The 23463-nt window shown below is 48.5% G+C and overlaps 1 pseudogene; it reads left to right on the top strand.

The window, feature by feature from the left end:
• The first annotated feature begins 1971 nt into the window (after window positions 1-1971).
• Window positions 1972-23410, top strand: LOC119884248 (annotated as a pseudogene).
• The last annotated feature ends 53 nt before the right edge of the window (window positions 23411-23463 follow it).

Raw genomic sequence — 23463 nt, 5'->3', positions numbered from 1 at the left:
TGACTACACTGACTCTACACTGACTCTTCTGACTATACTGACTCTACTCTGACTCTACACTGACTCTTCTGACTCTACTGACTCTACACTGACTCTACTGACTCTACTGACTCTACACTGACTACACTGACTACTCTGACTCTACTGACTCTACTCTGACTCTACACTGACTCTTCTGTCTCTACTCAGACTCTTCAGACTCTACACTGACTCTACTGACTATACTCTGACTATACTCTGACTCTACACTGACTCTTCTGACTCTACACTGACTCTACTCAGACTCTTCTGACTCTACTGACTACACTGACTCTACTGACTCTGACTATACTCTGACTCTGACTGTACTCTGACTGTACTCTGACTGTACACTGACTGTACACTGACTCTACTCTGACTCTACTCTGACTTTCTGACTCTACACTGACTATACTGACTCTACTGACTCTACCTGACTATACTGACTCTTCTGACTCTACACTGACTACTCTGACTCTACTGACTCTACTGACTCTACTCTGACTCTACACGACTCTTCAGACTCTACACTGACTATACTCTGATCTACTGACTCTACTCTGACTATACTGACTCTACTCTGACTCTACACTGACTCTACTCAGATCTTCTGACTCTACTGATCTACACTGACTACTGACTCTACACTGACTATAGACTCTTCACTGACTATACTGACTCTACTGACTCTACACTGACTCTACTGACTCTACACTGACTCTACTGACTCTACACTGACTCTACTGACTATACTGACTCTACTGACTCTTCGGTCTCTACACTGACTCTACTGACTCTACACGACTCTACTGACTCTACACTGACTCTACTCAGACTCTTCTGACTCTACTAACTCTACACTGACTACACTGACTATACTGACTCTACTGACTCTACACTGACTATACTGACTCTACTGACTCTACTCTGACTCTACTGACTCTACTCTGAGTCTTCTGACTCTGACTACACTCTGACTTCTGACTATACTGACTCTGACTCTTACTCTATTGACTCTACTCTGACTCTACTGACTCTGACTCTACTTACTCTACTGACTCTACTCTGACTATACTGACTTACACTGACTCTACTGACTCTACACTGACTCTACTGACTCTACTGACTCTACTCTGACTATACTGACTCTACTCTGACTATACTCTGACTCTACACTGACTATACTCTGACTCTACACTGACTCTTCTGACTCTACTCAGACTCTCTGACTCTACTAATCTACACTGACTACACTGACTATACTGACTCTACTGACTCTACACTGACTATATGACTCTACTGATACTCTGACTCTACTGACTCTACTGACTCTACTCTGACTCTACTGACTCTACTCTGAGTCTTTGACTCTGACTTCTGACTATACTGACTCTGACTCTACTTACTCTATGACTCTACTCTGACTCTACTGACTCTGACTCTACTTACTCTACTGACTCTACTCTGACTATACTGACTCGGACTCTACTCTGACTCTACTGACTCTGACTCTACTCAGACTCTACTGACTCTACACTGTGTGTGACAGGATGTGGTCCAGCAGAACAACACTCTGATCGAGGAGATGCTCCACCTCATCATCATGGTCGTCAGTGAGTCTGTGCTGCTTCAACTTTATTTAAAAACAAAAGATTTTAAACCAGAATCAGAGGATCGATGAAATGTGGTCTTGTTACCATGGTGACACATAGACATACCTGCAGACACTCCCATCAGCCTCTGCTGTGCTCTGTTTGTGCTCATTGGCTAATGTTAACATGCTCAGATTGTAAACATGATACCTGCTAAACATTAGCATTGTTAGCATGCTGATATTAGCATTTGCTCTGCTAGCATGGTTGTAGACAGACAGAAAGTGTTGGTTTAAGTGTGTGTGTGTATACAGGTGTAGCAGGTGGAACCTTTGGATGAGGTCAGAAGAGAAATATCCACCAGCTGTCAATCAGACCGATGGCTCACAGCGAGCTGGTGAAGGCTCTGCCAGAGAATGTAAGACACCTGCCTGTCTGTCCACCTGTCTGTTCGCCTGTCCACCTGTCTGTTCGCTGTCCACCTGTCTGTTCGCCTGTCCACCTGCCTGTCTGTCCACCTGTCTGTTCGCCTGTCCACCTGGTCTGTCCACCTGTCTGTTCGCCTGTCCACCTGTCTGTTCGCCTGTCCACCTGTCTGTTCACCTGCCTGTCTGTTCACCTGTCTGTCTGTCCACCTGTCTGTTCGCCTGTCCACCTGTCTGTTCACCTGTCTATTTGTTCACCTACCTGTCTGTCTGTCCGCCTCTCTGTCTGTCTGTCCCCCTGTTTACAGACAGTTTATCTGACTGTTTTTCTGTCTCTTCAGGGCAACAAGGAAACGGGTCTGGAGAGAGTCATCGACATTGTGGCTTCGTTCAAGTCAGTCCGTGTCCTTTACACGTCCACCTTAAATACACATCCACCTTAAGAAACGGCAGTCCAAAGGGGCTGTATGTAGTTCTTTTAATGAAGTGAATCACTGTTCTATTGGCTGTAACCTCACATACAAACACTTCCTGACACCAACTCCTGATACTGACTCCGATCAACAGAGGAAACAGCCCCCTTCAAAAATCCATCCACCTTAACAAGCACCAGTCAACCTTAATTATACTTCATTCACTGCAGTACTTTGGTATTTGTACTGTGTTCACAGGAAGCCAGGTGTGACGGGTCGAGGACTGTACGAACTGCGTCCCGAGTGGAGTAAACACTTCAACCTGTACTTTCATCACTACAGCAGAGCCGACCAGTCCAAGGTACACGCGCTGATCGGGTTATTGATCGGGTCGTTGATTGGGTTCGTTGTCATAGTAACGGCGTGCGGTGTGTGTTGCAGGCTGAGGAGGCTCAGAGGAAGCTGAGGAGACAGAACGGAGAGGACACAGGTAAACACACCTGTCCGTTGCGTCATGTCTCTGGGCTGTGCTCAATGTATTGATCGGTGTGTCACCATGGTAACGTGTGTGTGTGTGTGTGTGTGTGTGTGTATCAGCCTTGCCCCCCCCTCTCCCTCCCCCCCTCTGTCCCCTGTTCGGCAGCCTGGTGAACCTGCTGCAGTGTGACGTGCTGCTGGCTGTAGAGGGCGCCGTGCTGCAGTGGGCTGTGGAGCCCAGCGGGGGGGGCTGGACCGAGTCCATGCTGCAGAGGGTAAGACTCACGGGGGGGTAACTGTGTACTGTGTACTCTCTCTGTACTGTCACAACGTCAGGGTGAAGACTTGGTTTAAGGTGAGTATCCTGAATGAACGTGTGTGACGGAGACATGACTCTCTGTACACAGGTGCTCCACCTGGTGGGTGTGGCTCTGCTGGAGGAGCAGCAGCAGCTGGAGAACAGCAGCGGAGACGATGACGTCACCTTCAACTACACCTGCAAGATCACACGTCAGTACTTACAGTACACATACAACACTTACAGTACACACACTTGTACACAGCGACAGGCCATCAGAGACTAGATAGCCGATTCTCTGTATCACCTGTGTGTTCAGGTCCAGGTGAGGCTCCCAGCACTTCAGGAAGTGTCCTGGCTCTGTTGGAGAGTCTGCAGAACGCTCCTCACTTGGAGGTCCACAAAGACATGATCACCTGGATCCTCAAGGTAAACGCTGATGTCACATCATAAATCAAAAATCACGTATTTGATCTGAAAAAGGCTCATTTCACTGAAACCATGATGTTCTGTCCATACCTGTTAGCGTCTGACCTAAAACTTTAAAATAAACTCCACACAGTGTGTTAGTGAACATCTGGAGGCTGATGTAGACGGTTGATTAATCTGCTGACAGACGAACAACCGCAACACGGCGTCATAGATCTGGTTTTAAAGGTCCCGCAGGGCTCAGGGCGTCCCGCAGGGCTCGGACCTCAGGGCGTCAGGCAGGGCTCTGACCTCAGGGCGTCTCGTAGGGCGTCAGGCAGGGCTCTGACCTCAGGGCGTCCCGCAGGGCTCGGACCTCAGGGCGTCCCGCAGGGCTCAGGGCGTCCCGCAGGGCTCGGACCTCAGGGCGTCCCGCAGGGCTCAGGGCGTCCCGCAGGGCTCGGACCTCAGGGCGTCAGGCAGGGCTCGGACCTCAGGGCGTCCCGCAAGGCTCGGACCACAGGGCTCTGACCTCAGGGCGTCCCGCAGGGCTCTGACCTCAGGGCGTCCCGCAGGGCTCAGGGCGTCCCGCAGGGCTCGGACCTCAGGGCGCTCCATCCTTGGACCCTTGTTATTTTCCTTCCCATGGTGAAAGGTTGCGTTCGGTCCCCTCAAGGTTTGTCCGGATGTTTCTGTTGTTGATGGAGACATTTGTTTGTGTTTGCAGATGGTGACAAACATCAAGACGATGAGAGAGCGCACGTCCTCCGCCTCCACCGTCACCATCAGCCAGGAGCAAGGCCCGGAGGAGGTACCACATCAGAATGAGATTATTGGTTATTGATTACCTCTTCACATGAACTTATGTGTTGTGTCCCTGCAGACGGTGCGAGACAAAGACAAGGCGGAGAGGAAGAGGAAGGCGGAGATGGCTCGGCTCAGGAGGGAGAAGATCATGGCTCAGATGTCTGAGATGCAGAAACATTTCATCAACGAGAACAAAGAACTCTTCCAGCAGAGTCTGGAGGAGCTGGAGGCCTCCACCTCTGCTGCTGCAGAGACCGGGTACACCCGTCCACACCTGTACCTGCACAAAAAGCTCCAACATTGAACAGCAGCTTATAAATCTGAATTAGTTTTCACCAGCTGATTGAAAGCTATGATGTTGATCAGTTTAAATATCTCTCCCTCCCAGTTCTCCCAGTCTGGAGCCGTCCTTTGTCTCTCAGGTGTGCGTTGGTCCTAGGAGAGTGGGCGGAGTCGAGCGCCGCCAGCTGGTGACCTGCATCTTGTGTCAGGAGGAGCAGGAGGTCAGAGGTCACGGCAGAGCAATGGTGTTGGCCGCATTTGTCCAGAGGTCCACTGTTTTGTCCAAAAACCGCCACCACGGCCTGCCCGACCCAGGTGGGTGGAGCCTCACGATGACATCATCAGGACAGCAACCAATTGGTGATGATTGACGTGTGTGTGTCTGTTTTGCAGAGCATCACGACCCTCTTTTCATGCACCCTGACCTGTCTCTGGGGGTCCACACGGCCAGCTGTGGACACATCATGCATGCCACCTGCTGGCAGAGGTGAGCGGTGAACACGGGACTGACCCTGATAGCAGATCAATAATTTATCACTCACACGGTCTCTGTGTGTGTTCAGGTACTTTGAGGCGGTGCAGCTGAAGGAGCAGAGGCGTCAGCAGCGTCTTCGAGGTCACACCAGCTACGACGTAGAGAACGGAGAGTTCCTGTGTCCGCTGTGCGAGTGTCTGAGCAACACTGTCATCCCTCTGCTGCCACACACACGCACACCTGACCACAGGTACACGCACACCTGACCAGGGATACACGCACACCTGACCAGGGATACACGCACACCTGACCAGGGATACACGCACACCTGACCACAGGCACACCTGACCAGGGATACACGCACACCCGACCGGGGATACACGCACACCTGACCAGGGATACACGCACACCTGACCAGGGATACACGCACACCTGACCACAGGTACACGCACACCTGACCAGGGACACACGCACACCTGACCACAGGTACACGCACACCTGACCACAGGTACACGCACACCTGACCAGGGATACACGCACACCTGACCACAGGTACACGCACACCTGACCACAGGTACACGCACACCTGACCAGGGACACACGCACACCTGACCACAGGTACACGCACACCTGACCACAGGTACACGCACACCTGACCAGGGACACACGCACACCTGACCACAGGTACACGCACACCTGACCAGGGACACACGCACACCTGACCACAGGTACACGCACACCTGACCACAGGTACACGCACACCTGACCAGGGACACACGCACACCTGACCACAGGTACACGCACACCTGACCAGGGACACACGCACACCTGACCACAGGTACACGCACACCTGACCACAGGTACACACGCACACCTGACCACAGGTACACGCACACCTGACCAGGGATACACGCACACCTGACCACAGGTACACGCACACCTGACCAGGGATACACGCACACCTGACCACAGGTACACGCACACCTGACCACAGGTACACGCACACCTGACCCCTGGTACACGCACACCTGACCGCGGGTACACGCACACCTGACCACTGGTACACGCACACCTGACCGCGGGTACACGCACACCTGACCAGGGATACACGCACACCTGACCGCACACCTGACCGCGGGTACACGCACACCCGACCGCGGGTACACGCACACCCGACCGGGGATACACGCACACCCGACCGGGGATACACGCACACCCGACCGCGGGTACACGCACACCCCACCGCGGGTACACGCACACCCCACCGCGGGTACACCTGCTCTCACTGTTTTTCTTCCTGTTTCTCTCAGTGTGGATCATCCCAGTCTGGAGGCGTGGCTTAAAACAACCAATCAGCAGATAGCGGCGCTACAGTACGCCCACAGGAGGCAGTCTGACGGTGAGTCACCTGTCAGTCGTGTAGAGGGCGGGGTCACATGACCTCTGTGAGCGGTGGTTTAACTCTGTGTGTGTGTGTGTGTGTGTCTCAGGTGCAGCAGAGGGGGCGGAGCCTGCAGTTCCTGAAGGGTTCAGATTGGACTTCAGTCCGCAGTGAGTCAGCAGCTGTCTGTATCAGTTACCTGTATCACGGGCCTCGGATCTCTGGCTCTGCTGATCACGTGTGCTGATAATTAATAACGAAGCAGCTGAAGACATGTTGTCATGCTAACATGCTAAGCTAAGATGCAGAACGTTTGGTTCTAGACCCAGTCTGGATTAAAGAACCGCAGTGCTGCTAAATGTTTACCTATATAAAGTGAACGTGGTGTGGATCATTGGTCCCACCACCTGCATGATGTCAGCAGTGATGTCACTGTCTCCCTCAGGAACCCGTTCTCCAGCAGCATCAGCGAGATGATCACCACCTTCAGCATGTCGACCTACAAGGTGGGGCTGAAGGTGAACCCCAACGAACAGGACCACAGAGTCCCGGTGCTGATCTGGTCCACCTGTGCCTACACCATCCAGAGTATAGGTATGTACACACCTGACAGGTGCACGCAGACAGAGACGCACCTGAGAGGTCAAAGGTCGTGCTGACAGTGTGTTTGTTTGCAGAGCGCCTCCTGATGGATGAGGAGAAGCCGCTGTTTGGAAGTTTACCTTGCCGACAGGTAACACAGGACAACTCGGTTTACAACAGCTACCTCTCAGCTCTTTTCATGTCACACTCTGATGTCCTTTACAGAGACCCAACCACACACAAGTAGAGACGGGCCGTCCGATTGGACAAGAAGGGCGGGGATGAGGTCACCGCTCAACCTGCAGCTGATCTGTAATCAGTCATCATGTAGTCAGCCGTGTTTGTCTCAGGTGCAGGTGTGTTAGAGCTGTGGCTGTTATTTCATCAACGCACAACGAGAGAGGGTCGTAAGCGGCGGAGCAACACGCTCTTGTTAGATGAAGCCAAAAAACTGACGTTCGAGTCATCCAGAATCTCGTTCTTTCACCGTACCGGCCACAAACTAATCCTTCTCTATACCGCCGCTCAGTATAATATTCACCGCCGTCCAGCTGTCTCCTGTCGTAAGTCCAACAAAACGCCTTTCTTGTGCTGGCCAGTTGTCTGTTTTTCCTGGCCTACTTTGTGATGGTCTGAATTTCTGTAGCTACTGTAGTCAAGCTGAGCCTCTGAGTGTTTCTTATCTCTCTGTTGTATATTCCAATGTGAAGATTCCATGTACATTTCATGCGTTGTGCAGTAAAACTAAAACTTTACATGTCAGGGGGAGACCTGACTGGCAGCGCTGTAAAAAACTCTGCAAAGCCAAACTGTCTCAAGCTGCGTCACCTGACTGTGTTACAGGACGACTGTCTGAGCGCGCTCGCCAGGTTCAGTTCATCCTGTTGGACTGCATCTCCACTGAGAGCAAGTCACACACACTTCATCAGGCTGCTCACAGGTACGCTCACAGTACACACAGTACACGCTCACAGTACACACAGTACACGCTCACAGTACACGCTCACAGTACACGCTCACAGTACACACAGTACACGCTCACAGTACACACAGTACACGCTCACAGTACACACAGTACACGCTCACAGTACACGCTCACAGTACACGCTCACAGTACACACAGTACACGCTCACAGGTACGCTCACAGTACACACAGTACACGCTCACAGTACACACAGTACACGCTCACAGGTACGCTCACAGTACACACAGTACACGCTCACAGGTACGCTCACAGTACACACAGGTACGCTCACAGTACACACAGTACACGCTCACAGTACACACAGTACATGCTCACAGTACACACAGTACATGCTCACAGGTACGCTCACAGTACACAGTACACGCTCACAGTACACACAGTACACGCTCACAGGTACTCTTACAGTACACACAGTACACGCTCACAGTACACACAGTACACGCTCACAGTACACACAGTACACGCTCACAGTACACACAGTACACGCTGACAGTACACACAGTACACGCTCACAGGTACGCTCACAGTACACACAGTACACGCTCACAGTACACACAGTACACGCTCACAGTACACACAGTACACGCTCACAGTACACGCTCACAGTACACACAGTACACGCTCACAGTACACACAGTACACGCTCACAGTACACGCTCACAGTACACGCTCACAGTACACGCTCACAGTACACGCTCACAGTACACACAGTACACGCTCACAGTACACGCTTACAGTACACGCTCACAGTACACGCTTACAGTACACGCTCACAGTACACGCTTACAGTACACGCTCACAGTACTTACAGTACACGCTCACAGTACACACAGTACACGCTCACAGTACACACAGTACACACACAGTACACGCTCACAGTACACACACAGTACACGCTCACAGTACACACACAGTACACGCTCACAGTACACACAGTACACGCTCACAGTACACGCTCACAGTACACGCTCACAGTACACACAGTACACACTGACAATGCACACAGTACACACCCTCAGTACACGCTCACAGTACACACTGACAATGCACACAGTACACACTCTCAGTACACACAGTACACACTGACAATGCACACAGTACACACTCTCAGTGTACACACAGTACACACTCTCAGTACACGCTCACAGTACACGCTCACAGTACACACAGTACACGCTCACAGTACACGCTTACAGTACACGCTCACAGTACACGCTCACAGTACACGCTCACAGTACACGCTTACAGTACACGCTCACAGTACACACAGTACACGCTCACAGTACACACAGTACACGCTCACAGTACACGCTCACAGTACACACAGTACACGCTCACAGTACACGCTTACAGTACACGCTCACAGTACACGCTTACAGTACACGCTCACAGTACACGCTTACAGTACACGCTCACAGTACACACAGTACACGCTCACAGTACACACAGTACACGCTCACAGTACACACAGTACACGCTCACAGTACACACAGTACACGCTCACAGTACACACAGTACACGCTCACAGTACACACAGTACACGCTCACAGTACACGCTCACAGGTACGCTCACAGTACACACAGGTACGCTCACAGTACACACAGTACACGCTCACAGTACACACAGTACACGCTCACAGGTACTCTTACAGTACACACAGTACACGCTCACAGTACACACAGTACACGCTCACAGGTACGCTCACAGTACACACAGTACACGCTCACAGTACACACAGTACACGCTCACAGGTACTCTCACAGTACACACAGTACACGCTCACAGTACACACAGTACACGCTGACAGTACACACAGTACACGCTCACAGGTACGCACACAGTACACGCTCACAGGTACGCTCACAGTACACACAGTACACGCACACAGTACACGCTCACAGTACACACAGTACACGCTCACAGTACACACAGTACACGCTCACAGTACACGCACACAGTACACGCTCACAGTACACACAGTACACGCTCACAGTACACGCTTACAGTACACGCTCACAGTACACGCTTACAGTACACGCTCACAGTACACACAGTACACGCTCACAGTACACACAGTACACGCTCACAGTACACACAGTACACACACAGTACACGCTCACAGTACACACACAGTACACGCTCACAGTACACACACAGTACACGCTCACAGTACACACAGTACACGCTCACAGTACACGCTCACAGTACACACAGTACACACTGACAATGCACACAGTACACACCCTCAGTACACGCTCACAGTACACACTGACAATGCACACAGTACACACTCTCAGTACACACAGTACACACTGACAATGCACACAGTACACACTCTCAGTGTACACACAGTACACACTCTCAGTGTACACACAGTACACACTCTCAGTACACGCTCACAGTACACACAGTACACGCTCACAGTACACGCTCACAGTACACGCTCACAGTACACGCTCACAGTACACACAGTACACGCTCACAGTACACGCTTACAGTACACGCTCACAGTACACGCTTACAGTACACGCTCACAGTACACGCTTACAGTACACGCTCACAGTACACGCTTACAGTACACGCTCACAGTACACACAGTACACGCTCACAGTACACGCTCACAGTACACGCTCACAGTACACGCTTACAGTACACGCTCACAGTACACACAGTACACGCTCACAGTACACGCTCACAGTACACACAGTACACGCTCACAGTACACGCTTACAGTACACGCTCACAGTACACGCTTACAGTACACGCTCACAGTACACACAGTACACGCTCACAGTACACACAGTACGCTCACAGTACACACAGTACACGCTCACAGTACACACAGTACACGCTCACAGTACACACAGTACACGCTCACAGGTACGCTCACAGTACACACAGTACACGCTCACAGTACACACAGTACACGCTCACAGGTACGCTCACAGTACACACAGGTACGCTCACAGTACACACAGTACACGCTCACAGGTACTCTTACAGTACACACAGTACACGCTCACAGTATACACAGTACACGCTCACAGGTACGCTCACAGTACACACAGTACACGCTCACAGGTACGCTCACAGTACACACAGTACACGCTCACAGTACACACAGTACACGCACACAGTACACGCTCACAGTACACACAGTACACGCTCACAGTACACACAGTACACGCTCACAGTACACGCTCACAGTACACGCACACAGTACACGCTCACAGTACACGCTTACAGTACACGCTCACAGTACACGCTTACAGTACACGCTCACAGTACACGCTTACAGTACACGCTCACAGTACACACAGTACACGCTCACAGTACACACAGTACACACACAGTACACGCTCACAGTACACACAGTACACGCTCACAGTACACACACAGTACACGCTCACAGTATACACAGTACACGCTCACAGTACACACAGTACACGCTCACAGTACACACTCTCAGTACACGCTCACAGTACACACAGTACACACTGACAATGCACACAGTACACACCCTCAGTACACGCTCACAGTACACACAGTACACACTGACAATGCACACAGTACACACTCTCAGTGTACACACAGTACACACTCTCAGTACACGCTCACAGTACACACAGTACACGCTCACAGTACACACAGTACACGCTCACAGTACACACAGTACACGCTCACAGTACACACAGTACACGCTCACAGTACACGCTCACAGTACACGCTCACAGTACACACAGTACACGCTCACAGTACACACAGTACACGCTCACAGTACACGCTTACAGTACACGCTCACAGTACACGCTTACAGTACACGCTCACAGTACACACAGTACACGCTCACAGTACACACAGTACACACACAGTACACGCTCACAGTACACACAGTACACGCTCACAGTATACACAGTACACGCTCACAGTACACACAGTACACGCTCACAGTACACGCTCACAGTACACGCTCACAGTACACACAGTACACACTGACAATGCACACAGTACACACTCTCAGTACACACAGTACACACTGACAATGCACACAGTACACACTCTCAGTGTACACACAGTACACACTCTCAGTACACGCTCACAGTACACACTCGCAGTACACACAGTACACACTCTCAGTGTACACACAGTACACACTCTCAGTACACGCTCACAGTACAGCACAGTCAGTGATTAACAGTTCTATATATATGTGTGTGTGTTGTAGCCCTGGTTCCAGACTCTCAGGTAGAAAACATTCCGTGTATCCTCGACATCGACATGTTTCACCTGCTGGTGAGTTTCATCTCTTCCCCTCCAAGATAGTCCAGTTGACTTTTAGTTTCAATTAGTGCTGGGCAATAATACAATAAGGATAATTATTGCAATATAATAATAATCCCTTTATATAAGAAAAAGGGACTGAAAAAAGATTGTCATATTTATTTTTAATGTTCTGCCTCAGATTGGTGAAGTGATCCACTGTTTAGCATCTGACCAGAAAGAAAAGTTTAACACCACATTAACTTTCACTCAGGAGCAAATATCAGCAATATGGTATGAAATGTTCCAGTACTATGAATCCAGTTAACAGTCAGTGTGAATCCAGTGAACCGTCAGTGTAAATCCAGTTAACAGTCAGTGTAAATCCAGTGAACCCTCAGTGTAAATCCAGTGAACCGTCAGTGTAAATCCAGTTAACAGTCAGTGTGAATCCACATAACTTTTCAGTGTAAATCCAGTGAACCGTCAGTGTAAATCCAGTGAACCGTCAGTGTGAATCCACATAACTTTTCAGTGTAAATCCAGTGAACCGTCAGTGTAAATCCAGTGAACCCTCAGTGTAAATCCAGTGAACCCTCAGTGTAAATCCAGTTAACAGTCAGTGTGAATCCACATAACTTTTCAGTGTAAATCCAGTGAACCCTCAGTGTAAATCCAGTGAACCCTCAGTGTAAATCCAGTGAACCGTCAGTGTAAATCCAGTGAACCGTCAGTGTAAATCCACATAACTTTTCAGTGTAAATCCAGTGAACCCTCAGTGTAAATCCAGTTAAATGTCAGTGTAAATCCAGTGTAAATCCAGTTAAATGTCAGTGTAAATCCAGTTAAATGTCAGTGTAAATCCAGTTAAATGTCAGTGTAAATCCAGTGTGAATCCAGATAACCAGTTACGCTATGTTTGTACTCTGCACTCTGAGGCAGGTTCCTGACAGCGTTATGAAAACAAAGGATTGAATCTGGATTTATGATTTCTCTGTCTCTGCAGGTTTACGTTGTGTTGTCCTACAACTCAGTTCATAGTCTGGACCAATCAGGGTGTATAGTGGTGGACTCGGCCCACCTCCACCTCCTTCACCTGGTCACTGTGGCTCACGTGGTTCAGATCCTGCTCACCTCCACCACAGGTGACTCAGACACACACAAAACACACACACGAACACACCTGTCTCTCTCTCTCACCTGTCTGTCTGAGTCTCACCTGTCTTTCTGTGTCACCTGTCTGTCTGTCTCTCACTTGTCCCTCATCTGTCTGTCTCTCTCTCACCTGTCTGTCTCTCGTCTGTGTCACCTGTCTGTCTGTGTCTCACCTGTCTTTCTGTGTCACCTGTCTGTCTGTCTCTCACTTGTCCCTCATCTGTCTGTCTCTCTCTCACCTGTCTCTCGTCTGTGTCACCTGTCTGTCTCTCACCTGTCTCTGTGTCTCACCTGTCTGTCTCTCACCTGTCTCTCTCCCCTGTCTTTCTGTCACCTGTCTGTCTCTCGTCTGTCTCTCGTCTGTGTCACCTGTCTGTCTGTGTCTCGTCTGTGTCACCTGTCTGTCTGTCTCTCACCTGTCTGTCTCTCACCTGTCTGTCTCTCTCTCACCTGTCTGTCTGTAGAGGAGGTGTGTATGGATCAGGACAGTGGGGGATCAGAGGAGGAGGAACTCACCTGTCAGCTGTACACCACGCTGAGGAAACACCTGGGCAGGTCAGCACACACACTCACACATACAGGTGAGTCACCTGCCGTCGCCCTGGACTACGAAGCAGGTTGAACGTCCCCGGGATATCGGCCAATCAGGCCCAGCGGTCACACCTACCCAGGGTTACACCTGAAGTTACCTGGCTGAGCTTACGTGCTGCTTCGTAGCACAGGGCCCAGGTGTTCAGTGAAAAGAGTCGTCTTTCATGTGGAAACTTAGAATTATTAGAAACTACTGACCAACAGAAATCAGAAGGCAGATTTATCAGAGATACGGGGATTAAGAAGTAAGTTCATCCAAACAAAAGATTACATACATATTTACATGGTCAGTGGAAAACAGATGTTTTCTGTATTTACTGATTGATGTTCATAGACTGTATGTGTGTGTATTTAGAAATAAGTAATCCTCCTGCCCAGTAATCTGTTTATTCATGTTTACATATAATTGATTGATTTTTATTATCTGGGTCACTTTTGGGCCTCCAACTTCTCAGTCTTTCTAAATACCACTGAACTACACTGCTCAAAAAAATAAAGGGAACACTAAAATAACACATCCTACATCTGAATGAATGAAATAATCTCATTAAATACTCCTTTCTTTACATAGTTGAATGTGCTGACAACAAAATCACACAAAAATTATCTCCTCCTAGACCTGGACTAAAGCATCCGCCAACAGGACAGTCTGTGGTGCAACGTGGCGTTGGTGGATGGAGCGAGACATGATGTCCCACATGTGCTCAATTTGATTCAGGTCTGGGGAACGGGCGGGTCGGTCCATAGCATCAATGCTGCCTACTTCTGGCGAGCACATGGAGGTCTGTGCGGCCCCCCCAAAGAAATGCCACCCCACACCATTACTGACCCACCGCCAAACCGGTCATGCTGGAGGATGTTGCAGGCAGCAGAACGTTCTCCACGGCGTCTCCAGACTCTGTCACGTCTGTCACATGTGCTCAGTGTGAACCTGCTTTCATCTGTGAAGAGCACAGGACGCCAGTGGCGCCAATCTTGGTGTTCTCTGGCAAATGCCAAACGTCCTGCACGGTGTTGGGCTGTAAGCGCAGCCCCCTCCTGTGGACGTCGGGCCCTCGTACCACCCTCATGGAGTCTGTTTCTGACCGTTTGAGCAGACACATGCACATTTGTGGCCTGCTGGAGGTCATTTTGCAGGGCTCTGGCAGTGTTCCTCCTGCTCCTCCTGCTCCTCCTTGCACAAAGGCGGAGGTAGCGGTCCTGCTGCTGGATTGTCGCCCTCCTACGGCCTCCTCCACGTCTCCTGATGTACTGGCCTGTCTCCTGGTAGCGCCTCCGTGCTCTGGACGCTACGCTGACAGACACAGCAAACCTTCTTGCCACAGCTCGCATTGATGTGCCATCCTGGATGAGCTGCACTACCTGAGCCACTTGTGTGGGTTGTAGACTCCGTCTCATGCTACCACTAGAGTGAAAGCACCGCCAGCATTCAAAAGTGACAAAACATCAGCCAGGAAGCACAGGAACTGAGAAGTGTGGTCTCCACCTGCAGAACCACTCCTTTATTGGGGGTGTCTTGCTAATTGCCTATAATTTCCACCTGTTGTCTATTCCATTTGCACAACAGCATGTGAAATTGATTGTCAATCAGTGTTGCTTCCTAAGTGGACAGTTTGATTTCACAGGAGTGTGATTGACTTGGAGTTACATTGTGTTGTTTGTGTTCCCTTTATTTGTTTGAGCAGTGTATATATAAATACTTAGAGTACATGAGTGTCACTGAATGCAGGGGAAATGTGTGTTGGCAGTGTGTTACCTGAAGTGACCTCTGGCTGGCAGCTGCTTCGTTGTGTTAAAGCCGGCGTGCTGCCGTTCCTCCGAGCTGCTGCCCTCTTCTTCCACTACCTGAACTCTACAGCGCCACCTGCTGACCTGCTGGGTAACTGCACACACACACAGCTCCAGGGCTTAAGTAGAAAACGTGCTGATGAACTAAGATGTCTGAAGAGGTGTTCAGGAGGACAGAGAGTTCAGAGACCAGCTGCTCTGTCAGACTCATCAATAAAACAAGTCATTGATGTGATGAGACCTCAGAGAGCAGCTGGATGACCCTCACACTGTGGTTCACTTTGTGTGTAGTTGCAGGTCCTGGTCAGTGGGAGGCGCTGTGCAGCTACCTCAGTCTGCCCTCCAACCTGCTGCAGCTCCACCAGAGCCAGTACACACTGCTGGAGCCCTTCATTCACAGGTAACACACACACACAGGTAACACACACAGGTAACACACACAGGTAACACACACACGTAACACACACACAGGTAACACACACACACAGGTAACACACACACGTAACACACACACAGGTAACACACACACAGGTAACACACACACAGGTAACACACACACACAGGTAACACACACAGGTAACACACACACACAGGTAACACACACAGGTAACACACACACGTAACACACACACAGGTAACACACACACAGGTAACACACACACGTAACACACACACAGGTAACACACACACAGGTAACACACACACACAGGTAACACACACAGGTAACACACACACGTAACACACACACAGGTAACACACACACAGGTAACACACACACGTAACACACACACAGGTAACACACACACAGGTAACACACACACACAGGTAACACACACACAGGTAACACACACACAGGTAACACACACAGGTAACACACACACAGGTAACACACACACAGGTAACACACACACAGGTAACACACACACAGGTAACACACACACACGTAACACACACACAGGTAACACACACACGTAACACACACACAGGTAACACACACACAGGTAACACACACACAGGTAACACACACACGTAACACACACACACGTAACACACACAGGTAACACACACACGTAACACACACACACAGGTAACACACACACAGGTAACACACACACAGGTAACACACACAGGTAACACACACACAGGTAACACACACACAGGTAACACACACACAGGTAACACACACACAGGTAACACACACACAGGTAACACACACACACAGGTAACACACACACACAGGTAACACACACACAGGTAACACACACACAGGTAACACTGTTTCTAACTACAGTTTTAGTTGTGATAATGCCCCACCATATTTGTCATGACTTTACTGCACATGGAAACGTTTAAACGGCTGACAGCAGCCTCTGATCAGGAAAGGAAACGGTAAAGAAACATCAGTAAACCAGTGGAGGAGGGAGAGATGTGACCTTCGACCTTCACCCCCGCTGTCAGTCTGAGATTCAGTCCACTGATGGTTTTAGTAAAGCTGATTGGTTTGTTTCATGTTCCGCCCTAAACTCACAGACTGAGCCCAAACAACACGCCGGCGCGCTGGCCATTTTTCCACCACCAAACTATCACCGTTAGAGTTGGACACGCCCCAAACAAACTGCGCCACGCGCTTCACGCCGTGCTCTTAGATGGTTAAAATAAGGTGTGTTGACGATGCTGCAGGAGAACACTGTGTGGATCAGGGGTTCAGTCATCAGCCGTCTTTACTTAACAGTGCAGGAAACAGGAAGACTCACCTGCTCTGTGTGTGTGTGTGTGTGTGTGTGTGGTACAGGTGGTGTTGTCATCCAGGTGTGAGACAGACGCTGCAGGGGGGCGGAGTCATCGTCAGGTTCCCCAGAGAGTCGAACCGACTGATCGAACTGCCTGAAGATTACAGCGCCCTGATAAACCAGGCGTCCAGCTTCACGTCAGTACACACTGCATACACAAAGTACACACACTGGACACACAGAGTACACACACTGCATACACAGAGTACACACACTGCATACACAGAGTACAGACACTGCATACACAAAGTACAGACACTGCATACACAGAGTACACACACTGCATACACAGAGTACACACACTGCATACACAGAGTACACACACTGCATACACAAAGTACAGACACTGGACACACAAAGTACAGACACTGGACACACAAAGTACAGACACTGCATACACAGAGTACAGACACTGCATACACAAAGTACACACACTGGACACACAAAGTACACACACTGGACACACAAAGTACACACACTGGACACACAAAGTACAGACACTGCATACACAAAGTACACACACTAGACACACAAAGTACACACACTGGACACACGAAGTACACACACTGCATACACAAAGTACACACACTGCATACACAAAGTACACACACTGGACACACAAAGTACACACACTGGACACACAAAGTACAGACACTGGACACACAAAGTACACACACAAAGTACACAGAGTACACACACTGCATACACAAAGTACACACACAAAGTACACAGAGTACACACACTGCATACACAGAGTACACACACTGGACACACAAAGTACACACACTGGACACACAAAGTACACACACTGCATACACAGAGTACACACACTGGACACACAGAGTACACACACTGGACACACAAAGTACACACTGCATACACAAAGTACACACACTGGACACACAAAGTACACCCTGTAAACCCAATATACAGTAGTGATTTAATAAAACAGATAGTTTGTGTTTGAGCTCTCCCCTCTGCTGCAGGCTGCTCATTAGCTCCGCCCACACCGGGCTCTCACATGTGCTTCTAATGGTGCTTTCAGGCCAAACGCATATTTAATCCTTGCGTGAGTACATTTGCTGAAAGTGTTCACACACAACACGAGCAGGCGATTACAACCGGCAAAAATTTTGCTCGAGTTGGAAATTTCCAACTCACGCAAAGGCCTTTGCATTCCCTTTGCGTCGCCAGCACCGCCCCCTTCACATCGCTTTGCGCCGCCCAACAGGAAATCACGGCTCTACGCGTCTTTGCATTGACTTTGTAAACACACCGCCCCGAACGCTCGCTTCGCTTTTGGTCTGAAAGCACAGTAAAACAGATGGCCTATGAGCAGTGTGCCGGTAACCTTTAAGACAACAGTAGAGCCTCTTTCCTGCACAAAGATTAAATAAAAACAACCCACAGAAATTAACCAGCTGGAACTGGATTTAATACTCAACAAGTGGTAAAAAGTATACTATTACATGAAATTATAATGAATGTAGGATATTACGTAAACATTGTACTCTTTATTTAATACACTCATGTGCAGTTCCTCCTCCAGGTTGTGGATGGAGACTCTGCAGTAGACGGATGTACAGTGAGCCGGTGTGCCAATATTTGCTGCTTCACCTCCTTTGTAGAGCAACACGCTCCCTTTGTTCTGTTTCACATCTTTTACAGTACCTGTGTAATATGACTTTCTTAGGGGTGTTCTCACTCACCAGCGGTTTAGACAGCTGTGATGTGTTATTTTGAGGGGACAGCAGATTTACACTGTTATACAAGCTGCACGCTCACTATTTTACACTGTTATACAAGCTGCACGCTCACTACTTTACGCTGTTATACAAGCTGTACGCTCACTACTTTACGCTGTTATACAAGCTGCACGCTCACTACTTTACAGTTATACAAGCTGCTCGCTCACTATTTTACGCTGTTATACAAGCTGCACGCTCACTACTTTACGCTGTTATACAAGCTGTACGCTCACTATTTTACACTGTTATACAAGCTGCACGCTCACTACTTTACGCTGTTATACAAGCTGTACGCTCACTACTTTACGCTGTTATACAAGCTGCACGCTCACTACTTTACAGTTATACAAGCTGTACGCTCACTACTTTACGCTGTTATACAAGCTGCACGCTCACTACTTTACACTGTTATACAAGCTGCACGCTCACTACTTTACACTGTTATACAAGCTGTACGCTCACTACTTTACACTGTTATACAAGCTGCACGCTCACTACTCTGCACTGTTATACAAGCTGCACGCTCACTACTCTGCACTGTTATACAAGCTGCACGCTCACTATTTTACACTGTTATACAAGCTGCGCGCTCACTACTTTACACTGTTATACAAGCTGCACGCTCACTACTTTACACTGTTATACAAGCTGCACGCTCACTACTCTACACTGTTATACAAGCTGCACAAGCTGTACGCTCACTACTTTACGCTGTTATACAAGCTGCACGCTCACTACTTTACGCTGTTATACAAGCTGCACGCTCACTACTTTACACTGTTATACAAGCTGCACGCTCACTACTTTACACTGTTATACAAGCTGCACGCTCACTACTCTACACTGTTATACAAGCTGCACGCTCACTACTCTACACTGTTATACAAGCTGTACGCTCACTACTTTACACTGTTCTACAAGCTGTACGCTCACTACTTTACACTGTTCTACAAGCTGTACGCTCACTACTTTACACTGTTATACAAGCTGCACGCTCACTACTCTACACTGTTATACAAGCTGTACGCTCACTACTTTACACTGGAGCAAAGTGTCATTTCTTCAGTGTTGTCACATGAAAAGAGACAATCAGATATTTATAAAGATGTGAGGGGTGTACTCACTTTTGTGAGATACTGTACACATTTAAATATGAAGACCAACAAGTATGCAGTGTGTATACACAATATACACACTATACACACAAAATACACATTATACACACTGTACACAATCTATAGTATACACACTATCTGTGCTTTACCTGTTCATTTTACCTTTGCCTTATACTTGTGCTTTACATTTACATTTATTCATTTAACTGATGTTTTTTGTCAGAGGTCACACGCCTCTGGAGCAACTAGGTGTTAAGTGTCTTGCTCAGGGACATATTGGTGGATGTTTCACAGTGGGTAGTTAAACCCAGGTCTGTCACACAACAGGCATGCGTCTTATCCACTTCCCCATCACCACCCGCTTTACTTGTGCGTTTTACCTGAGTTTTACCTGTGCGTTTTACCTGTGCGTTTTACCTGTGCGTTTTACCTGTGCGTTTTACCTGTGTTTTACCTGTGCGTTTTACCTGTGTTTTACTTGTGCTTTACCTGTGTTTTACTTGTGCTTTACCTGTGCTTTACTTGTGCTTTACCTGTGCTTTACCTGTGTTTTACTTGTGCTTTACCTGTGTTTTACTTGTGCTTTACCTGTGTTTTACTTGTGCTTTACCTGTGTTTTACTTGTGCTTTTTACCTGTGCGTTTTACGTGTGCTTTACTTGTGCGTTTTACGTGTGTTTGTATGCTTTACCTGTGTGCTTTACTTGTGCGTTTTACGTGTGCTTTACTTGTACGTTTTACTTGTGCTTTAACTGTGTGTTTTACTTGTGCGTTTTACTTGTGCTTTACCTGTGTGCTGTACCTGTGCTTTTTACTTGTGCTTTATCTGTGTGCTTTACTTGTGCGTTTTACGTGTGCTTTACTTGTACGTTTTACTTGTGCTTTACCTGTGTTTTACTTGTGCTTTACCTGTGTTTTACTTGTGCTTTACCTGTGTTTTACTTGTACTTTTTACCTGTGCGTTTTACGTGTGCTTTACTTGTGCGTTTTACGTGTGTTTGTATGCTTTACCTGTGTGCTTTACTTGTGCGTTTTACGTGTGCTTTACTTGTACGTTTTACTTGTGCTTTAACTGTGTTTTACTTGTGCGTTTTACTTGTGCTTTACCTGTGTGCTGTACCTGTGCTTTTTACTTGTGCTTTATCTGTGTGCTTTACTTGTGCGTTTTACGTGTGCTTTACTTGTACGTTTTACTTGTGCTTTACCTGTGCGTTTTACTTATGTTTTACCTGTGTGCTTTACTTGTGCTTTTACTTGTGCTTTACCTGTGTGCTGTACCTGTGGGTTTTACGTATGCTTAACTTGTACGTTTTACTTGTGCTTTACCTGTGTGCTTTTTACTTGTGCTTTTTACTTGTGCTTTACCTGTGTGCTGTACCTGTGGGTTTTACGTGTGCTTTACCTGTTTGCTTTACTTGTGCATTTTACGTGTGCTTTACTTGTACGTTTTACTTGTGCTTTACCTGTATGCTTTACTTGTGTGTTTTACCTGTGTGCTTTACCAGTGCTTTACATGTGTTTTACCTGTGCGCTTTACTTGTGCTTTACCTGTGCGCTTTACATTTATTCATTTAGCTGACGTTTTTTTCCAAAGCGACTTACAGTTGCTATAAATGTCAGAGGTCGCACGCCTCTTGAGCAAGTAGGGGATAAGTGTCTTGCTCAGGGACACATTGGTAGATGTGTCACAGTGGGGAGTTGAACCACACCAAAGGCATGCGTCTTATCCACTGCACCATCACCACCCGCTTTACTTGTATGTTTTACCTGTGCGTTACCTGTGGGCTGTATCTGTGTTTTACCTGCGTGTTACCCCTGTGTTACCTGTGCAGGTGTCCGCGGTCAGGAGGAGACAAGTCTCGGGCTCCCACCCTGTGTCTGGTCTGTGGCTCTATGTTGTGTTCTCAGAGTTACTGCTGTCAGACGGAGGTGGACGGAGAGGACGTAGGAGCCTGCACCGCCCACACCTTCACCTGTGGAGCCGGCCTAGGCCTCTTCCTCAGGTAACACACCTGTACTCTGCTGAAGTACTGCTGCTACTACTACTTGACTCGTTGTTGTACTTGTACTGTGCCGTTGTACTTTACTGTGAACGTGTTAGCGTAGCATAGCCCTGATGAGCCACACTCCATTCAGAAAACATTTGTTGTCATCTTGCTAACAGACCTGACAAAGCATGATGTATGTACTTGTGTGTGTGTAATATATATATATATATATATATATATATATATATATTATGTATATGTAAAAATCAGCTCATGATATTTCATCATCAGTTTGATACTTTTATTACAATTAAATCACAAGAGGTTTGTTTTGGGTTCAAACAGCAGTGGTGATGGTGGGTTGGGTTTATGAAAGCGAAAGGATTAAATTAGTGTTTGGTCTGAGTGCAGTTATATTACTGCTACTGTGGGTACTTTTACTGCTACTGAGCGTACTGTGTGTGTGTGTGCGTGTGCGTGTGCAGGGTCAGAGAGAGCCAGGTGTTGTTTGTTGCAGGTAAACAAAGGGCTGTTTCTATCCTCCTCCGTACCTGGACGACTACGGAGAGACGGACCAGGGCCTCAAGTAGGTGTTCACACACACATCATACAGGTGTTTGTTTACCTCTGTGTTAACGTGTGTGTTTACCTGTGTGTCCACCTGTGTGTCCCTGCAGGCGGGGGAACCCCCTCCATCTGGTTCTGAGCGTTACAGGAAGATCGAGCGTCTGTGGCGTCACACGGCGTCGCTGAGTCATCGGCCACGCTCAGGAGGCCAATCAGACGCTGGTCGCCATCGACTGGCAGCACCTGTGATTTTTGGCTCCGCCCTCTCCGCGCTCAGACAGACGGCCCTGCCTTCGGCTGTCTGTATTTGCCCCTCC

The sequence above is a fragment of the Micropterus salmoides genome, unplaced genomic scaffold (genome assembly GCF_014851395.1).
Source record: "Micropterus salmoides isolate LMB-PRFRI ecotype aquatic unplaced genomic scaffold, ASM1485139v1 Ms_hic_scaffold_3308, whole genome shotgun sequence".
Lineage (NCBI taxonomy): Eukaryota > Metazoa > Chordata > Actinopteri > Centrarchiformes > Centrarchidae > Micropterus > Micropterus salmoides.
This window is presented reverse-complemented; position numbering and strand designations above follow the sequence as displayed.